The sequence below is a fragment of the Rhinoderma darwinii genome, chromosome 6, assembly GCF_050947455.1.
Source record: "Rhinoderma darwinii isolate aRhiDar2 chromosome 6, aRhiDar2.hap1, whole genome shotgun sequence".
NCBI classification, from domain to species: domain Eukaryota; kingdom Metazoa; phylum Chordata; class Amphibia; order Anura; family Rhinodermatidae; genus Rhinoderma; species Rhinoderma darwinii.
The window spans coordinates 43,025,179-43,042,214 of NC_134692.1; the positions used below are offsets into that span (position 1 = coordinate 43,025,179).

The window sequence follows — 17,036 nt, forward strand, 5'->3', positions numbered from 1 at the left end:
AAAGGGTTAACTTTGTAGGGAAAGTTAGAGGTGGAGGAGGGACAGGGAGGAGTTAGGGGGCCGTTACGGAGCTTCCCGCTGTTTTTCGGCAGTGAGCCGGAAGCAGCGGGAGAAGTAACCACTCACCCAGTAAGCTCCCACCCTCCCGCCCATTTGGTGTTATCTCTTGTGGTCTTTATTAAGTCTGTTTATGAGTGTGGCAATTTTATTGTGTGCTTATTTAACAGGTTTTTTCTTTTCATTCGGAGTAGGTCCTGGTGTCATGGCAGCTGGCGGGGGGAGTCCTTGAGGCCAGTCAGTACAAAATTGGTGGGGGGGTCGCATCGGGGGTATGCGTCCCCCAAAAAAGGTACATGGTTGAAGACTTCATCGGGTGTTATCCCTTTGAAGTGGTCTTCTGGTGGAAGGTATATCACTCGAAGGCTTCATCGGGTGTTATCCCTTTGAAGTGGACTTCTAGTGGTCGGTATAGCACTTGAAGGCTTCATCGGGTGTTATCCCCTTGAAGTGGACTTCTGGTGGTTGGAGCCATCTGCAGAGGTGAGCGGTGCCTCCGAGCTGGTTTACGGCTGGAGGTAATTAGTGGTTTGCAGATGGCTAACTCGAGGTGTGTAAAAAAGGAATATCTAAAATGGCTTCAAGGACTGCCCCTGCTCGGTCTAATGTTAACGTTAAATTGTTATTTATGATTCTGACCCATGTTGGGTCATGTGAATTATTAGGAGGAATTCTCTGGTGGATTCCTAATCAGTTATCCGAATGTTTCGGATTTAATTTGTTTTAAACTGTGAAATTAATAAAACGGCTGCTGTGGCCATTTCACATCCAACCTCGGTGTCACGTGTCTTTTTCCTAAAGGTGGGGGTGAAGGGATTGGTAGGGATAAGGGAAGGTGCACTAACACACGACTCTACTTAGGCAGGTCATGGTGTTTCTTCAAACCTCTTCTGGGGAACCCTTTGGAAAAAAATACAAGAACAAACGGCATACCAGGAGCATGGTTTTGAAAAAAAAACACTCACTGACCCCCAAAACACCGCAAACCAAAACGCTGTGTAGACTTTATTATATTTAAAGAGGCTCTGTCACCAGATTTTGCAGCCCCTATCTGCTATTGCAGCAGATAGGCGCTGCAATGTAGATTACAGTAACGTTTTTATTTTTAAAAAACGAGCATTTTTGGCCAAGTTATGACCATTTTTGTAGTTATGCAAATGAGGCTTGCAAAAGTCCAAATGGGTGTGTTTAAAAGTAAAAGTCCAAGTGGGCGTGTATTATGTGCGTACATCGGGGCGTGTTTACTACTTTTACTAGCTGGGCGCTCTGAAGAGAAGTAACATCCTCTTCTCTTCAGAACGCCCAGCTTCTGGCAGTGCAGACACAGCGTGTTCTCGAGAGATCACGCTGTGTCGTCACTCACAGGTCCTGCATCGTGTCAGACGAGCGGGGACACATCGGCACCAGAGGCTACAGATGATTCTGCAGCAGCATCGGCGTTTGCAGGTAAGTAGCTACATCGACTTACCTGCTAACGCCGATGCTGCTGCAGAATCAACTGAAGCCTCTGGTGCCGATGTGTCCGACACGATGCAGGACCTGTGAGTGACGTCACAGATCTGCACTGCCAGAAGCTGGGCGTTGTGAAGAGAAGTGGATGATACTTCTCATCAGAACGGCCAGCTAGTAAAAGTATTAAAAACGCCCTGATGTACGCACATAATACACGCCCACTTGGACTTTTACTTTTAAACACACCCACTTGGACTTTTCCAAGCCTCATTTGCATAACTACAAAAATGGTCATAACTTGGCCAAAAATGCTCGTTTTTTAAAAATAAAAACGTTACTGTAATCTACATTGCAGCGCCTATCTGCTGCAATAGCAGATAGGGGCTGCAAAATCTGGTGACAGAGCCTCTTTAAGCTGTAAAACTGCCCCCGAAAACGCAATTAAACACTGTGTGCGAATGAGTGTTAGGACCTTCTTCAAAACTGCACAACAATGAACTTAATTTCCACCTAGAACTTTTGGCTGTAAGTTTTATGTATTTGCGGACTTTGCAGGAATTGCGGATGGAAAATACGCAGCAGAATACAGTAGCAGCAATGTGGGTGAGATTTAACAAATGTCATCCACACGCTGCATAAAATTTACAACCAGAAATTGTCCTGCGTGCGTATTTTTTCGTACAGCAGCAGGTCAGTTCCTGCTGCGGAAAGTGGACTGAATTGTCACGTCTTTCAGAGAAGATGTCACCATCTTCCAACATTGAGAAAAAACGCAGCTAAATGGTGCGCTTTTTCTGCAACGGAAATCCTGCTAGTTTCTGCAGAATTGCTGCAGAAATTTTCTGCAGCAATTCCATTACGTGTGGACAAGCCCTAATGGGATTGGGTAACTATAAGATTCTATGTGGATCTCAATTCGGTTAAGTAAAACTGCTAGGGATTCTTTTATTTGGTCATTCCTGCAAACAGTGGGATCTATTCTGTAATAATAGTAATATAGTAGGGAAAAGCTGTTTGTGCAATTCCATGTTTTATGTAAAATATAAAATCTCTAAGTTAAAGAGTGAAGAGATGGAATCAATGAAAATGAATATTGCATTATATAGTGTTGAAGGGCAGTGAAAGGGTGCCCCAGTCATCCGGAGGAGGAGGGGGCTCTGGGAAGTGTCGCTGAACAGAAAAAGAGGTCTAAGTGAGTTTGCAGATTACTCAGTAGGGAGGGCAGTGTGTGAGGATTGGGTGAGTTTAATAGGATCAGCTCAGTGTAATCCTGTTTTATCCATTGTAATTCAGGCAGCCAAGGAGACGGAAAACCAGAGGAAAGAGACTTTTATCCGCTCAGGGGGCAGGAACAACAAAAGGCATCAAGTGGCAGAAAATCAATTAGAAAGAATCCTCTTCTGGGCCAAAATCCAGCAGGAAAAAGAGCATCCAGATAACACAAATTGGGCTTCACCCTCCTCCCAACCATGCCCCGACTCAGTTCTTCTTCCTTCCCCCCCGATGACTTCCAAATATCCTTTCAAACTAACAAACAATACGTTGACTACTGTGAAGTAAAACTATAGAAGGATCAGACTTCATTTCCATATCTGGCATAATTGTACTATTTTTTAATAAACATAGACGGTAAACAGTCAATCATCTCGGATACGAGAGATTCCCAATAAATGTACATTAAAGCATGAATCCTAGTGTTTTCTCTTCTCTGTAGAGGTTTTATGAAATTGAGGATTAGTAGCGATCTTCCTCCGCAAGCTGTTGCTTAGCAAAAACCATCATTAAAATCTATTAATTCCAATTTCCAATGTAGCATCGACTAAAGCTAACAAAGAAGGTTCTAAGACAGACCAGAAAAATATTAGGTGTTTGTCCAAAACTGGAGAACCCCATTAGTAAGGATTTTTTCGTTTTGTATTACACAAGTTGATTTAAAACATAAAATACAAGATGGAATCCGAAAAATATGTTGACATGCTTTTGACAAATAAATTGCTTTCCAATTATTATTCTGTACTTTTCATTTATGAACGGTCAATGGTTTAAAAAATGGTTAGCTTTGTGTATCTGATGGTTATTTCCACCAGTACAATCATCAGGGGAAGTTTCCTCTTGCGGGATGAGGAGGGTTATGGCAATGAATTTTATGGATGCATTATTAATGATAAACATTAGTTTATATCGTTGATCTTTTTGAGCATTTACACTAAAGATATTTTAGTGGATTGTTTCTGCTTGTTAAAGGGGCAATTTTAATAATAATGTTATGACCGCAATTTTAGATAGTTATTAGTTCTATAGTTCTAAATTAAGCAGTTCTAAACCAGAGCTTCACTTTTAACCTTGCTAAAACAGGCAAGATTGCAATGAGAAAGCCAGTTATGTCATAGGGAGCTAAAATTATAATTTAGCTAGATTGACGCACAGAAGGGAAATTTACTAAGTGAAATTTTCGTTTCAAATTGTACCAAAAACATGGAGTACATGACATGCTCTGTTTAGAGAAAGAGGAGAGTTTATGAACAGTCATAATTTATTAATTTTTCGGCAAATATCAACTCGTAACTCAGGGAAGAGGGCTAATGGCGGACGCTCTGTATAACCACCATATATAAGGTATGTTAGCGGCATCATTAGTCCTCTCCATCCCTCTTCATAAGTCTGATCAGTCCGCTATTCGTCACAAACCAAACACTTAACTGAAGGGCCAATCTGAAATATTCCAGAATTTTTCCTCCGATTCTAAGGGCAGGTTTACATGCAGTAGCCACATACGTCTGAAATTACGAAGCAGTTTTCGCCTGAAAACAGCTGCTGAATTTCAGACTTTTTTTAACAACTCGAGTTTTTCGCTGCTTTTTTTACGGACGTTATTGGATCTGTTTTTCAATGGAGTCAATGAAAAACGGCTCCAAAAACATCACAAGAAGTGACATGCACTTGTTTGACGCGGGCGTCTTTTGGAATAGAACTCCGTAAAACCCATTGCAGGCAATGGGCAGATGTTTGTAGGCGTATTAGGGGTGAATTACGTCTGAAAATAGGCCGTGTGAATTACCCTAACACCCATGCACATCCCACTACAGCTACATACACGTACATCTCAATATTAAACCTATGAGTCCGTAATACAGTAGTACAGGCTTTCCCAATTTGCTCAATTTACAAAAGCACCAGGAGGGTCTGCTTTCCCTATTTTTTACAAGAGAAGCAAAGAAGATAACATTCTTAAATGCGAGGTTTAGAAATGCTTTCCATTTTACTCCACCAAAAGGAAATACTATTACATAATATGTTTTTATATGCTAGTCCACAATAATGTTTCAGAATGTAATTCCAGATTCCCTGGTAAAAGTTTTATATAATTATGGGTGGTAAGCACGTTGGTATTATAGGCACAAAACATGGTTAAGTTCGATTCTGTAGAACCGCGGGACATCTGAGTATTGGGCCGTCTTCTGCCGTTTTTGTGGCAGTTTTTGGCAGAGTTTGTTTCAGCCAAAGTCAGAAGTAGATCCAAACGGAAGGAAAGGTATAAAGAAAACACTGATGCATCGCCTTTATTTTGTGTCTACTTCTGTTTAGCTAAAGACAAATAGAGCCAAAAACTGCATCAAAACTGAGTGTGTGTGATCCTGGCCTTAAGGGGCTGTCCAGTTTTATGCTGGAAATGCGCATCAAATTTTTGGTGCAGATTTTGATGCATTTTTTTGTGCCAAAGTCAGAAGTAGATCCATGTGGAAGGAGTGGTAGAAGTTCTTTCTTTATATTTCCCATTCCTTATAAATCCACTTCTGGCATTGGCTGAAAAAATCTGCACGAAAATCTGCAACAAAAACTTGATGTGTGTTTCCAGCCTTGGCCTCATTTAGACAGGCATATTTAGATCAGTATTTTCCATTTGTATGCCAAAACCAGGATTGGGTCCAGAATACAGAAGAGGCGCAACTTTTTCCTTTAGGCTGGGTTCACACGTGGCGGAATTTCACTTAAATTCCGCTGCGGATACTCCGCAGCGTTAATCCGCAGCGGAGCCGTTTCTGCATTGACTTCCACTTCTATTTAGAAGTGTTCGTTTAGACGATGCGTAACATTCCGCTGCGGAGCATAGGCTGCGGAGCGGAATTTGGTGTCCGCAGCATGCTCTGTCTGTTGCGGAGCAGTGGCGGACTCATGGCGGAATTTCTCCATTGACTTCAATGGAGATTCTAAGTTCCGCAATGAAGTCTGCAGCTGTCATGCACATGTTATGTGTGCTGCGGATGCGTCTTGCTTTTTTGCCATGACATTTCTTCATTCTGGCTGGACCTATGTATTTCTAGGTCTACAGCCAGACTGAGGAAGTCAATGGGGCTCCCGTAATGACGGGAGCGTTGCTAGGAGACGTCTGTAAATAGTCACTGTCCAGGGTGCTGAAAGAGTTAAGCGATCGGCAGTAACTGTTTCTGCACCCTGGACAGTGACTACCGATCACAATATACAGCAACCTGTAAAAAAATATAAGTTCATACTTACCGAGAACTCCCTGCTTCTGTCTCCAGTCCGGCCTCCCAGGATGACGTTTCAGTCTAAGTGACGGCTGCAGCCAATCACAGGCCAAGCACAGGCTGCAGCGGTCACATGGACTGGCGCGTCATCCAGGGAGGTCGGGCTGGATGCCGAAAGAGGGACGCGTCACCAAGACAACGGCCGGTAAGTATGAAATTCGTTTACTTTCACTAGGGAAAGTGCTGTCCCTTCTCTCTATCCTGCACTGATAGGGAGAAGGGAAGCACTTTTCCCGCAGTCCGCAGCAGCTAGTCCGCATCAATTTACTGCACATTTTGTGCAGATCCGCAGCAGAATCTGCAACGCAGATTCTGTGCGGCATTGATGCGGACAGTTGCGGAGGAAATCCGCCACGTGTGGTCATGCCCTTATAGTTCTTCTCAGTTTATGTTCCACTCATGCTTTTGGCTTACAAATATTAATGGAAAATACTGACCTAAACATGCCGTCTAAAAAAGGCCTTAGGCCAGATTCACACGTACGAGTGCAAACTTGGAAGTGAAAAACGGCGACTTGAATCTATTGAGGGATCCGTGAATATGGATGAAAATGGGACATGTCCTATTTTTCCACGGACCATTCACACGGTCCGTTAAAACAACGGACGAGTTACACGCTCATCTGAATAAGCCCTTAGTTTAATAAAAAAATGTATGCCATATTCGAAAATCTTTTGCATTTCAATCCCCCACCACTTTCAGGATCTCTGCTTGCTGTCAGTCAATGGTGGAGCATAAGCCAAAGGTAGGTCATATGTAAGCCATATATTTTTCCGCTATATGTCAGTATACCTTTGCCTCAATACAACTCTATACAAAAACGTACACTGCACGGTTTAAGAGCAAACAGGTTTTTAGCCTCTTGATGCAAACAAAAATGTTTTCATTCACTAACAGCAAGCACACATTTACAAAATGGTGATGAATTAAACCACAAAGTTCATTACAAGTTTGCAAACGTTTTAATTATCGAATGAGTAAACTTTATTTACTGGACAACACCTTTAAAGGGGTTGTCCAGTAAGTAAAGTTTACTCATTGGGTAGTAAAAATGTATGGAACCTAGTAATGAACTTTGTAGTTTAATTCATCACCATTTTGTAAATGTGTGCTTGCTGTTAGTGAATGAAAACATGTACAATACATAATAGCTGTGTAGCTCCCTTGGTTTTCTTTTGTCAAATTGTTTCCATTATTTGAGCAATGACATTTTTATGTAAACATAAGTAAACCAATCCTAGTGATATCAATATAACCATGTAACATGTATCCTCAATCTGGCCCGCTGCACTGACCCCTACACTGCCTCTTCATAATCCATTCTCAGCTTTCCTACCAACCTCTGTAGGGCAAATAGAAGCATAAGGATTTGCACTGTAAATTAGATTAAGATGACCCTAACTCAGAAGCTGTAGTTTTCTTTGCAATTAGGAATCAAAGTGACAATCCCGGAGATTTAAAAAGAAGATGTCAATTTGCATGTCCCCTGGAGGGCATACAGAGGGTCAGTTACTGCTCCAGGGTCTTTAGCTTTTACTTTTTGCTGGGGAGGAAAGTACTAACAACAGAATTATAGCCATGAAATTCCTTTAAGCCTTAACATGATCAGTTCCCTAAAATACTATTGTAGTTTATTATAGAGGTAGATAAGGGGTTAATCCTGTGAAATGTGGCTTGCAGATCAGTATTAACCTTGCACAGCCATAGTTAGCTACACAGTAGTTCTTCTGCCCCTCTGGCACTAAAAGAATTCAAATAAATTGCTTCCCACAGTCCTAATCCTTTCTGTCTGTCTGACAGATCCCATTGAAGCTCTGGGAATTAATATGAAGACGTTGGAACCAATCCCAGCTGTTTATTGACACTGTCGTCCCAGCGAGGACACCACTGAGTTCACCCTTCATACTTCCTTCCCAGCGACACTCCATTGCGGAGGAGAAATGTCAGGTACCTCACCACTGGCTTTGTGGACACCAAAAAAAAAGAAAATCCTAAATCCTGTGTGTTTGGTGGATAAGCTGGGAACAGGTACTAGTTGTTATGGAAACGGGGAAAATCTGTGATTCCTCCAGTGTGCACATTTCTACCACACACCCAGGATCCACATCCTCATTTCACTAATTACAAACAACCATGATAGCATTGCTTCTCTCAATTAAACTGATTTGCATCTGTCCCTGCAGTCTGATGAGGACTCCTCTACAGCTGTCATTTGGCTGGAATGCCTGGAATTCAGGGCACATGCTCGCACTGCCAAGCGGCTTCTCGTACTATATTGTGCGCACACTTTTAGAAAAAGAAACATCCAGTATATAATCATACTACTGTCCCATTAAAAACTGACTTTCATTTTTGCTCTTTGCCAACAATACTGGATAGTGGGCAATTCACTGCCACTTGGCAAAGCAGTGGTTAATGAAGTAGAAGGTAAGTAAGACCCCCTTCACATCACATTCATTCCCTACGTTTAGCGTGTAAGTTGCGAAAGCTCCCGGTGTACACGATAAATGTGTACATAGAGCTCCATTAGCCCGACTGAGGCCAAAAGAGTGCCCTTGTAGCCTCCATCGGACTGGTATATGTTCTTTTTGAGGTATGGAATAGCGTATACATTTTTTTAACATGGCAGCATATGGGTGATATATGCCACTGTATGGCATACGTCACAGGCATATGTTTAATTTATACTTCATATGCTTTTAAATAGTCTTTCATTATATTCTTTTCCCATCCCTTTGTTGAACTTGATGGACGTGTCTTTTTTCAACCGTACTAAATAACTATGATATATATGTTAAATGGATACCACTACAGTTCATGGGCGATGGATAGGTTAAAGAGGTTCTGTCCCCACATTATAAGTGCCCTATCTCCTACATTAGGAGATCAGCGCTATAATGTAGGTGACAGCAGTGTTTTGTTTTTTTTTAAAACGATCTATTTTCACCACTTTATTAGCGATTTTAGCTTTATGCTAATTTGTTTCTTAATGGACAACTGGGCGTGTTTTACTATTGACCAAGTGGGCGTTGTACGGAGGAGTGTATGACGCTGACCAATCAGTGACCAATCAGCGTCATACACTTCTCTCCATTCATTTAGTCAGCGCATAGGGATCCTTTTAGATCAGTATGTGCTGTCTTAGGGGGGATTCACACGAGCGTGTATTCGGTCCGTGCGGGCCGCGTGGTTTTCACGCGGCACGCATGGACCAATACAAGTCTATGGGGCAGTACAGACAGTCCGTGCTTTTTGCGCAGCGTTTGTCTGCTGCGCAAAAAGCGCGACAGGTTCAATAACTCTGCGTATTTCGCGCATCACGCACCCATTGAAGTCAATGGGTGCGTGAAAATCACGCGTACCACACGGAAGCACTTCCGTGGGACGAGCGTGATTCGCGCAACAGCAGTGAAAAGGATGAATGAAAACAGAAAAGCACCACGTGCTTTTCTGTTTCCGAACATCCAAACGGAGTGTCTTTGCGATGAGCGAAGCCGGACAAGCGTACCGAACTTCACCGGGTTCGGCCAAACTCGTTTTGGCCGATCCCGGCAAAAAAATTATCGGTACGCGACGTCAGGAGATAGTCACTGTCCATGGTGCTGAAAGAGTTAAACTGTTTCAGCACCATGGACAGTGACTTGCGATCCCAAAATACATTAACCTGTAAAAAAAAAACGAAGTTCTAACTTACCGATTACTCCTGTCTCCTTCCTGCAGTCCGACCTCCCGGGATGACACTTCAGTTCAAGTGACAGCTCCAGCCAATCACAGGCCAAGCACAGGCTGCAGCCAATCACAGGCTGCAGCGGTCACTTGGACTGCTGCGTCATCCAGGGAGGTGGGGCCCGATGTCAAGAGAGGCGCGTCACCAAGGACGCGTCACCAAGGACGCGTCACCAAGGCAACGGCCGGGAAGTTCTCGGTAAGTAGGAACTTTATCTTTTTTTTTTACAGGTTTTTTGCTGTTGTGTTCGGCATTCACTGTCGAGGGTGCTGAAAGATTTAGCTCTTTCAGCACCTTGGACAGTGACGGGCGTTGACAAGCCTCATCTCTATGATGCCGGCTGCGCGAAAATCACGCAGCCGCGCATCAGACACGCATGACACACGCAGCTGTCAAATGGTTTTTGCGCTCGCAAAACGCTGCGTTGTTTGCGCGCGCAAAAACGCAACGTTCGTGTGAATCTCCCCTTATACGAACACATTAACAATACTGAAGTGTTTAGACAGTGAATAGACATTCCACGGGATGTCTATTCACAATCCCGGCACTTCAATAATGTTTCTGTGGTAGTTACAGCAGAGCAAGCGTAATCTCGTGAGATCACTCTGTAAATGACAGGTTACAACGAGATTACGCTTGCTCTGCTGTAACTACCACAGAAACGTTAACGAAGTGCCGGGATTGTGAATAGACATCCCGTGGAATGTCTATTCACTGTCTAAACACTTCAGTATCGTTAATGTGTTCGTATAAGGGTATGTTCACACGGCAGGATCCGTAACGGCTGAAATTACGGGGCTGTTTTCAGGAGAAAACAGCACCGTAATTTCAGCCGTAATAGCATGTTGAGGCGCTATTTCGCTGCATCCATTCCGGACGTAAATGGAGCTGTTTTTCCATGGAGTCAATGGAAAACGGCTCCATTTACGTCTGAAGAAGTGACAGGCACTTCTTTGATGCGGGCGTCTTTTTTACACCCCGCCTTTTGACAGCGGGGCGTAAAAAAAATGACCGTCTGCACAGAACATTGTAAGACCCATTCAAATGAATGGGCAGATGTTTGCTGACGCTTCGGAGCCGCTATTTCGGACGTAAAAAAAACGCCCGAATTACGTCCGTAAATAATGTGTGTGAACATACCCTAAGACAGCACATAGCGATCTAAAAGGATCCCTATGTGCTGACTAAATTAATGGAGAAAAGTGTATGACGCTGATTGGTCACTGATTGGTCAGCGTCATACACTTCTCTGTACAATGCCCACTTGGTCAATAGTAAAACACGCCCAGTTGCCCATTAAGAAACTAATTAGCATAAAGCTAAAACCGCTAATAAAGTGGTGAAAATAGATCATTTTCTTAAATAAAAAGCACTGCTGTCATCTACATTATAGCGCCCAATGATAGGGCACTTATAATGTGGTGACAGAGCCACTTTAAACGGGTGCTTAAACAGTGGCATCTGTCACCCATCGACAGAACTTTCATGATACCAGTTCATGATGTTTCTGTTTAATGGATACCACTATACTCTATGGTGACTTATGCCACTGTTAGGGCACATTCAGACGTAGCGGAATTGTTGTGGAATTCCGCTGCGGACAGTCCGCAGTGTAAATCCTTTGCACATAGTTTGTCTATTGGTCTCCACACCTTTTTAGTTATCTTCGTGCAGAAATTCCGTAAAAACTATGCTGCGGACCATAGGCTGCAGGGCGGAATTTTCAGTCCTCAGCATGCACTGTGTGTTGCAGAGAAGCAGCGGAATTTCACTGCGTATTTCAGCCTTTGCAATGCAAAAACTGAAATCTGTGGCAAGTCCACTGTGATATCTGCAACGTCTGAATTACCTGTCAAATATACAAATGTTGGTGCAGATTCGTTGCGTAATTGCCACAAATCTGCACCAACATTTGCGGCGGAAAAATTCTGCCATGTCTGTACGTGCCCTTAGGACATACGTCACAGCCTACGTTTAACGTATACGTCAAGAGCTTTTGCCGGCATATACGGATGTTGCCATCTTTATCTTGATAACTTGCTGCAGCGTGATATCACACAACAAAAGCCATTAACTGGATTTTTTCAATGACTTTTCAAAGTTGCTTGACACTGTGTATTTAATGAGTTAAAAGTCAGACTGTATGTACCTTTTAAATGCTTCTGAGTAATACTTAACGTAACTACTATAGAAATAACCACATAGTCATCTTTGTGGAATAAAAGTGGGGGTGGCCACAGGTTTATTTAACAATTTTATACCAAAAGGAAACCTAGCCCGTTCATTGCACATTAATTAGACTTGATGTTTCAGATGACTCCGTTCCTCCGCAAAAGTCGCATCTCAGAAAAAAAAAGAACATACTTACCAAAAACTCTCTGTTTCTACGTCCAGCCCGGTCTCCAGGGATGACGTTTCCCATGCGACTGCTGCAGCCAATCACAGGCTGCAGCGGTCACGTGATGAAGCGTCATCCTATGAGGTCGGGCTGCAGGACGTCAGAGGGACATTTCGCCCTGGCTATGGGTAAATATGAGCTTGTTTGTTTGTTTTACCTGCTATTTTCTGCAGTGGACATTCCAGCCAAAAAACTGCACCATAATTTGGTGCAGTTTTTCAGCCAGAATTCCCTGCAGCATCCAGGGCGTATATGCGGTGTGCTTTTACACAGCATGTCTGCCCTGTGTGAACATACCCTAAAGGTGCCCATAGACATTAGTTGAACGTCGCCGGAACTCGTCTATTTCGGTGGGACTGGCCAACCACCTAATGTTTATGGGAGTGTCCCAACTCTACCCGCAGGCAGATGTTGGGGGGAAAAAAGATCAAATATGTTGGAACTCAACATGCCCCTTTCTTTGTTCTTACAGGAGATAAGCTGTCGCCAAAGGTGTGTACAATGGCTTTTCCCCTCCCCATTGAGTACACATGCACGCTGGGCCAAACATGCATGTGTATGTGGTGGTCGGGAGGAATAGCTGTCTGCCGAACAGCAACGTAAACGCAACATAAACGCACTGTGACTGCACCGTGTGGCCTTACCCTTAGGCTGGGTTCACACGACCTATTTTCAGACCTATTTTACGCCTCGAATTACGTCTGAAAAAACGTCTCCAATACGTCGCCAAACATCTGCCCATTACTTTCAATGGGCTTTACTACTGTGCTGACGAGCTGTCATTTTACGCGTCGCTGTCAAAAGACGGCGCGTAAAATTACAGCCTCGTCAAAAGAAGTGCAGGACACTTCTTGGGACGTAATTGGAGCCGTTTTCCATTGACTCCAATGAAGAACAGCTCCAAATTACGTCCGTAAAAGACGCCCCGCAAAACGCGAGTACATGCAATTACGTCTGAAATTCAGGAGCTGTTTTCTTCTTTCTTCTTTCTCATGTTCAGGGCAAAATAACATAAGGGCACTTTAAATGCTACCTCTGGTGAAAACCCTGTTGTCCAATATGTTCTCCAATTCATACTGATAAACAGGGCTAGCCTTAAACTGGCCATACACATAAGATGAAAGTTGGCAGATTTTCACTGCCTACCCTCATTTGCATTAAAGGCTATGTACACATTTGAATGGATTTTGTGTTTTTAAGCACTTTTCAAATAACTTTAACTTTTATTAAATTTTTTTTTTTACGACACAGGTTCTATGCATCCTGTATAGTTCTCTCTGAACCGATTTCGTTAGCTGACGGCTCGACTGAGAGAAGGTCCTGTGTGTCCCTGACACATAGGTTCCACCTAATATCGATCACAACTTAGATGTGTTCGATATTAGGTGGATCTTGTGTGTCAGAAATGCAGAACCCGCTCTCAGCCAAACAGGCTGAGAGAAAACGTTCTATGTATGCAGGGTACATAGAAGCTGTATCGTAAAAAGTAAAAAAAAATGTTCATAAAAGTCAATTAGAAAAGTGCTTGAAACCCATTGACTTAATAGTAAAAAAAAAAAAAAATCCATTCAAAGGTGTACAAAGCCTTTAATTTAGATTTATGGAGGATAGAAAATAAATATAGATAAATTATTTATCGGAAAATTGTTGTTATAGAAATACAATTTTAGACCAATTCTGACACATAAAAGCATATATGTAGCATATGTAGCATTATATACGCAGCAGCCATTCCATAGTATATGTGATATGCCAAAAAAACAAAACCAGCCTCACTCTCACAAATGTCAGCCACATTAGTAACTAAACATTACCAACATTGCCAGCCTGTGAAGTGCCAGCATCTAAGTTCGTCTAAATTGAAGAAATTGGAAAAATGGTACTACTTGGTTTCGGCACTACAAAATTAAATGAGAAATTCCTACTGCATAGCCCAAATCAGTTTATTTAGGTGTCCTAAAAATGGTCAATCCCACCAAAAAAAGGTGTCACATAAACTGTGACACAAGGGAACGTTCTCGAAATGTAGAAAAACTAATTTTCTCAAATCAGTAAAACACATCATGTTGTCATACACTTGTCAGTCTGAAGTCTCCATTAGTCACATACACATGAACTATATGGGCAAAAATATGTGGTCACATAATTATTGAGCAGGTGTTTCAGCCACACCCATTGCACACATTGCATAAAATCAAGCACACAGCCATGCAATCGCCATAGAAAAACATTGGAACTCAGTGACTTTAAACATGGCGCAGTCATAGGATGGCACCTTTTCCTCAAGTCAGTTCGTCAAATTTCTAATCTGTTAGAAGTGCCTTGGTCAACTGTTAGGGTATGTTCACACACCCTATTTATGGATGTAATTCGGGCGTTTTACGCCTCGAATTACGTCCGAAAAAACGGCTCCAAACCATCTGCAAATATCTGCCCATTGAATTCAATGGGTCTTACGGTGATCTGTGCAGACAGGCTTTTCTTTACGCACCGCTGTCAAAAGACGGCACGTAAAAAGACGCCCGCCTCATAGAAGTGCATGTCACTTCTTGGGACGTAATTGGAGCCGTTTTTCATTGACTCCAATGAAGAACAGCTCCAAATTACGTCCGAAAAACTTGAGTACATGCAATTACGTCTGAAATTCAGGAGCTGTTTTCACCTGAAAACAGCTCCGTAATTTCAGACGTAATTGCTGTTGCCGTGTGAACATACCCTTAGCGATAGTAATGTGAAGTGGAGGTGTTTAGAAGTGACAACAGCTCAGCCGCAAAGTGGTAGACCATGCAAACTTAGAGAGCTGGGCCGCCGAGTGCTGAGGTGCGTGTCTCATAAAAATCGCACATCCTCCATTGTATCACCAAGTACAGAGTTCCAAACTACCTCTGGAAGTGACATCAGCACCAGAACTGTGCGTCGGGAGCTTCATGAAATGGGATTCCATGGTTGAGCAGCTACACACAAGCCTAAGGGTATGTTCACACGGCGGGGGTCCGTAACGGCTGAAATTACGGGGATGTTTCAGCCTGAAAACATCCCCGTAATTTCAGCCGTACCGGCATGTGCAGGCGCTTGAACGCCGCGTCAATTACGGCCGTAATTAGCGCTGCTATTCATTGGAGTCAATGAATAACGGCTCCAATTACGGCCAAAGAAGTGACAGGTCACTTCTTCTACGCGGGCGTCTATTTACGCGCCGTCATTTGACAGCGGCGCGTAAATATACGCCTCGTGTGAACAGACAAACGTCTGCCCATTGCTTTCAATGGGCAGATGTTTGTCAGCGCTATTGAGGCGCTATTTTCAGACGTAATTCGGGGCAAAAACGCCCGATTTACGTCCGTAAATAGGCCGTGTGAACATACCCTTAGATCACCATGCACAATGTCAAGCGTCCGCTGGAGTGGTGTAAAGCACGCCGTCACAGGAGGGATAATGGTCTAGGGCTCCTTCTCAGGGTTGGGCTAGGCCCCTTATTTTCAGTGAAGGATAATGTTCATGCTAGAGAATACAAGGACATTTTGGACAATTGTAGCTTCCAACTTTGTGGGAATAGTTTGTGGAAGTCACTTTTCTGTTCCAGCATTACTGTGCCCGAGTGTACAAAGTGAGATCCATAAAGACATGGGGTGACGAGTTTTTCATAGAGGAACTCGAGTGGCTGCCCAGAGCCTTGACCTAAGCCCCATTGTACACTTTTTGGATGAACTAAAACGGAGTTTGCGAGCCAGGCCTTCTCGTCCAACATCAGTGCCTGACCTCACAAATGTTTTTTTGGCTGAAGACACAAATTCCCACAGACACTCTCCAAAATCTTGTGGAAAGTTTCCCCAGAAGGGTGGAGATTATTATAGCCATGAAAAGGGCCCAACTCCATATTATCGCCTCTAGTTTTGAAATGACATGTCCAATAAGCTCATATGGGTCTAAGGCCTTGTTCACATGGCGTGTATTCAAAGCATTTTTACCACGTTTTACGCGCCGAAAAACGCATCAAAAAAGAAATGCTTTAAGCTTCCCATTGACATCAATGGGAAAACGCATTGTAGTGCATTCAACACATTTTTTTTATGTGTGCGTGTTTAAAAACCGCGTTGCGTAAAAAAATAAGCATTAGGTCAATTCCTGTCACGTAAAAAACACTCCACCAAACGTGCCAAAAACGTGCCTAATTCCCATAGTCAATGAGAGTCCTAATTACACTCCCAAAAAACACGCCGAAAACGCGGCAAAAAAAACAACACTTTACAAAGAGATTTGCAAAAACGCTAGCGGTTTTGACGCATCTACATGTCGTTTTTTTTTTTAGTGCCATCTGAACTAGGCCTAATTGTCAAATGGTATAAGCAAGAACATGACTGGAATTTGATGTCATAAGAAAAGCTAAAACACAAGCTGCTCCTCTTCAGTGCAGCCATGATTCCTGTTCCAGTGGGAAACATTTGTTTTCTGTCTTGAAAGGAAGGAGGAGGGAGACAACCAAATAAAAGAAGAGTTTTGCACTCACCACCATTCCTTGCACAGCACAGGACTTCCTCACCTCATCCTCCATGTCTACCCGAAACATGTCCTCATCCATACAAATTGTGTTACCCATATCAGCAAATCAGAATTGAGCTTTCATTTTTCCAGAGCAGGTTAAAAAATGAAAAAAGTAATGTGATTGGTTGCTATGGGAACTGCTCCTCCTTCGTTTTGCCTGCACTCGGCTGCAGGGAAAAGTCACCGTGTGTATAAATTAAATCAGCATGATATCTGGGTATAATATATGGTTTATATATATATTTACTCAATATGTATATAATGTATTGTAATAACAATGTTCACTCTTCTGTAAATTATAGGAATATTAGAA

The 17,036-nt window shown here is 42.8% G+C and overlaps 1 long non-coding RNA gene across 1 annotated transcript in view; it reads right to left on the reverse strand.

Moving 5' to 3' along the window:
- LOC142655449 (uncharacterized) overlaps nucleotides 1-16,770 on the reverse strand; it is a 136,041-nt gene extending 119,271 nt beyond the window's left edge. The window contains exon 1 of the long non-coding RNA XR_012849492.1: nucleotides 16,689-16,770. This is a non-coding gene — a long non-coding RNA (uncharacterized LOC142655449). The remainder of the gene's footprint in view (nucleotides 1-16,688) is intronic.
- Between the last annotated feature and the right edge of the window lie 266 nt (nucleotides 16,771-17,036).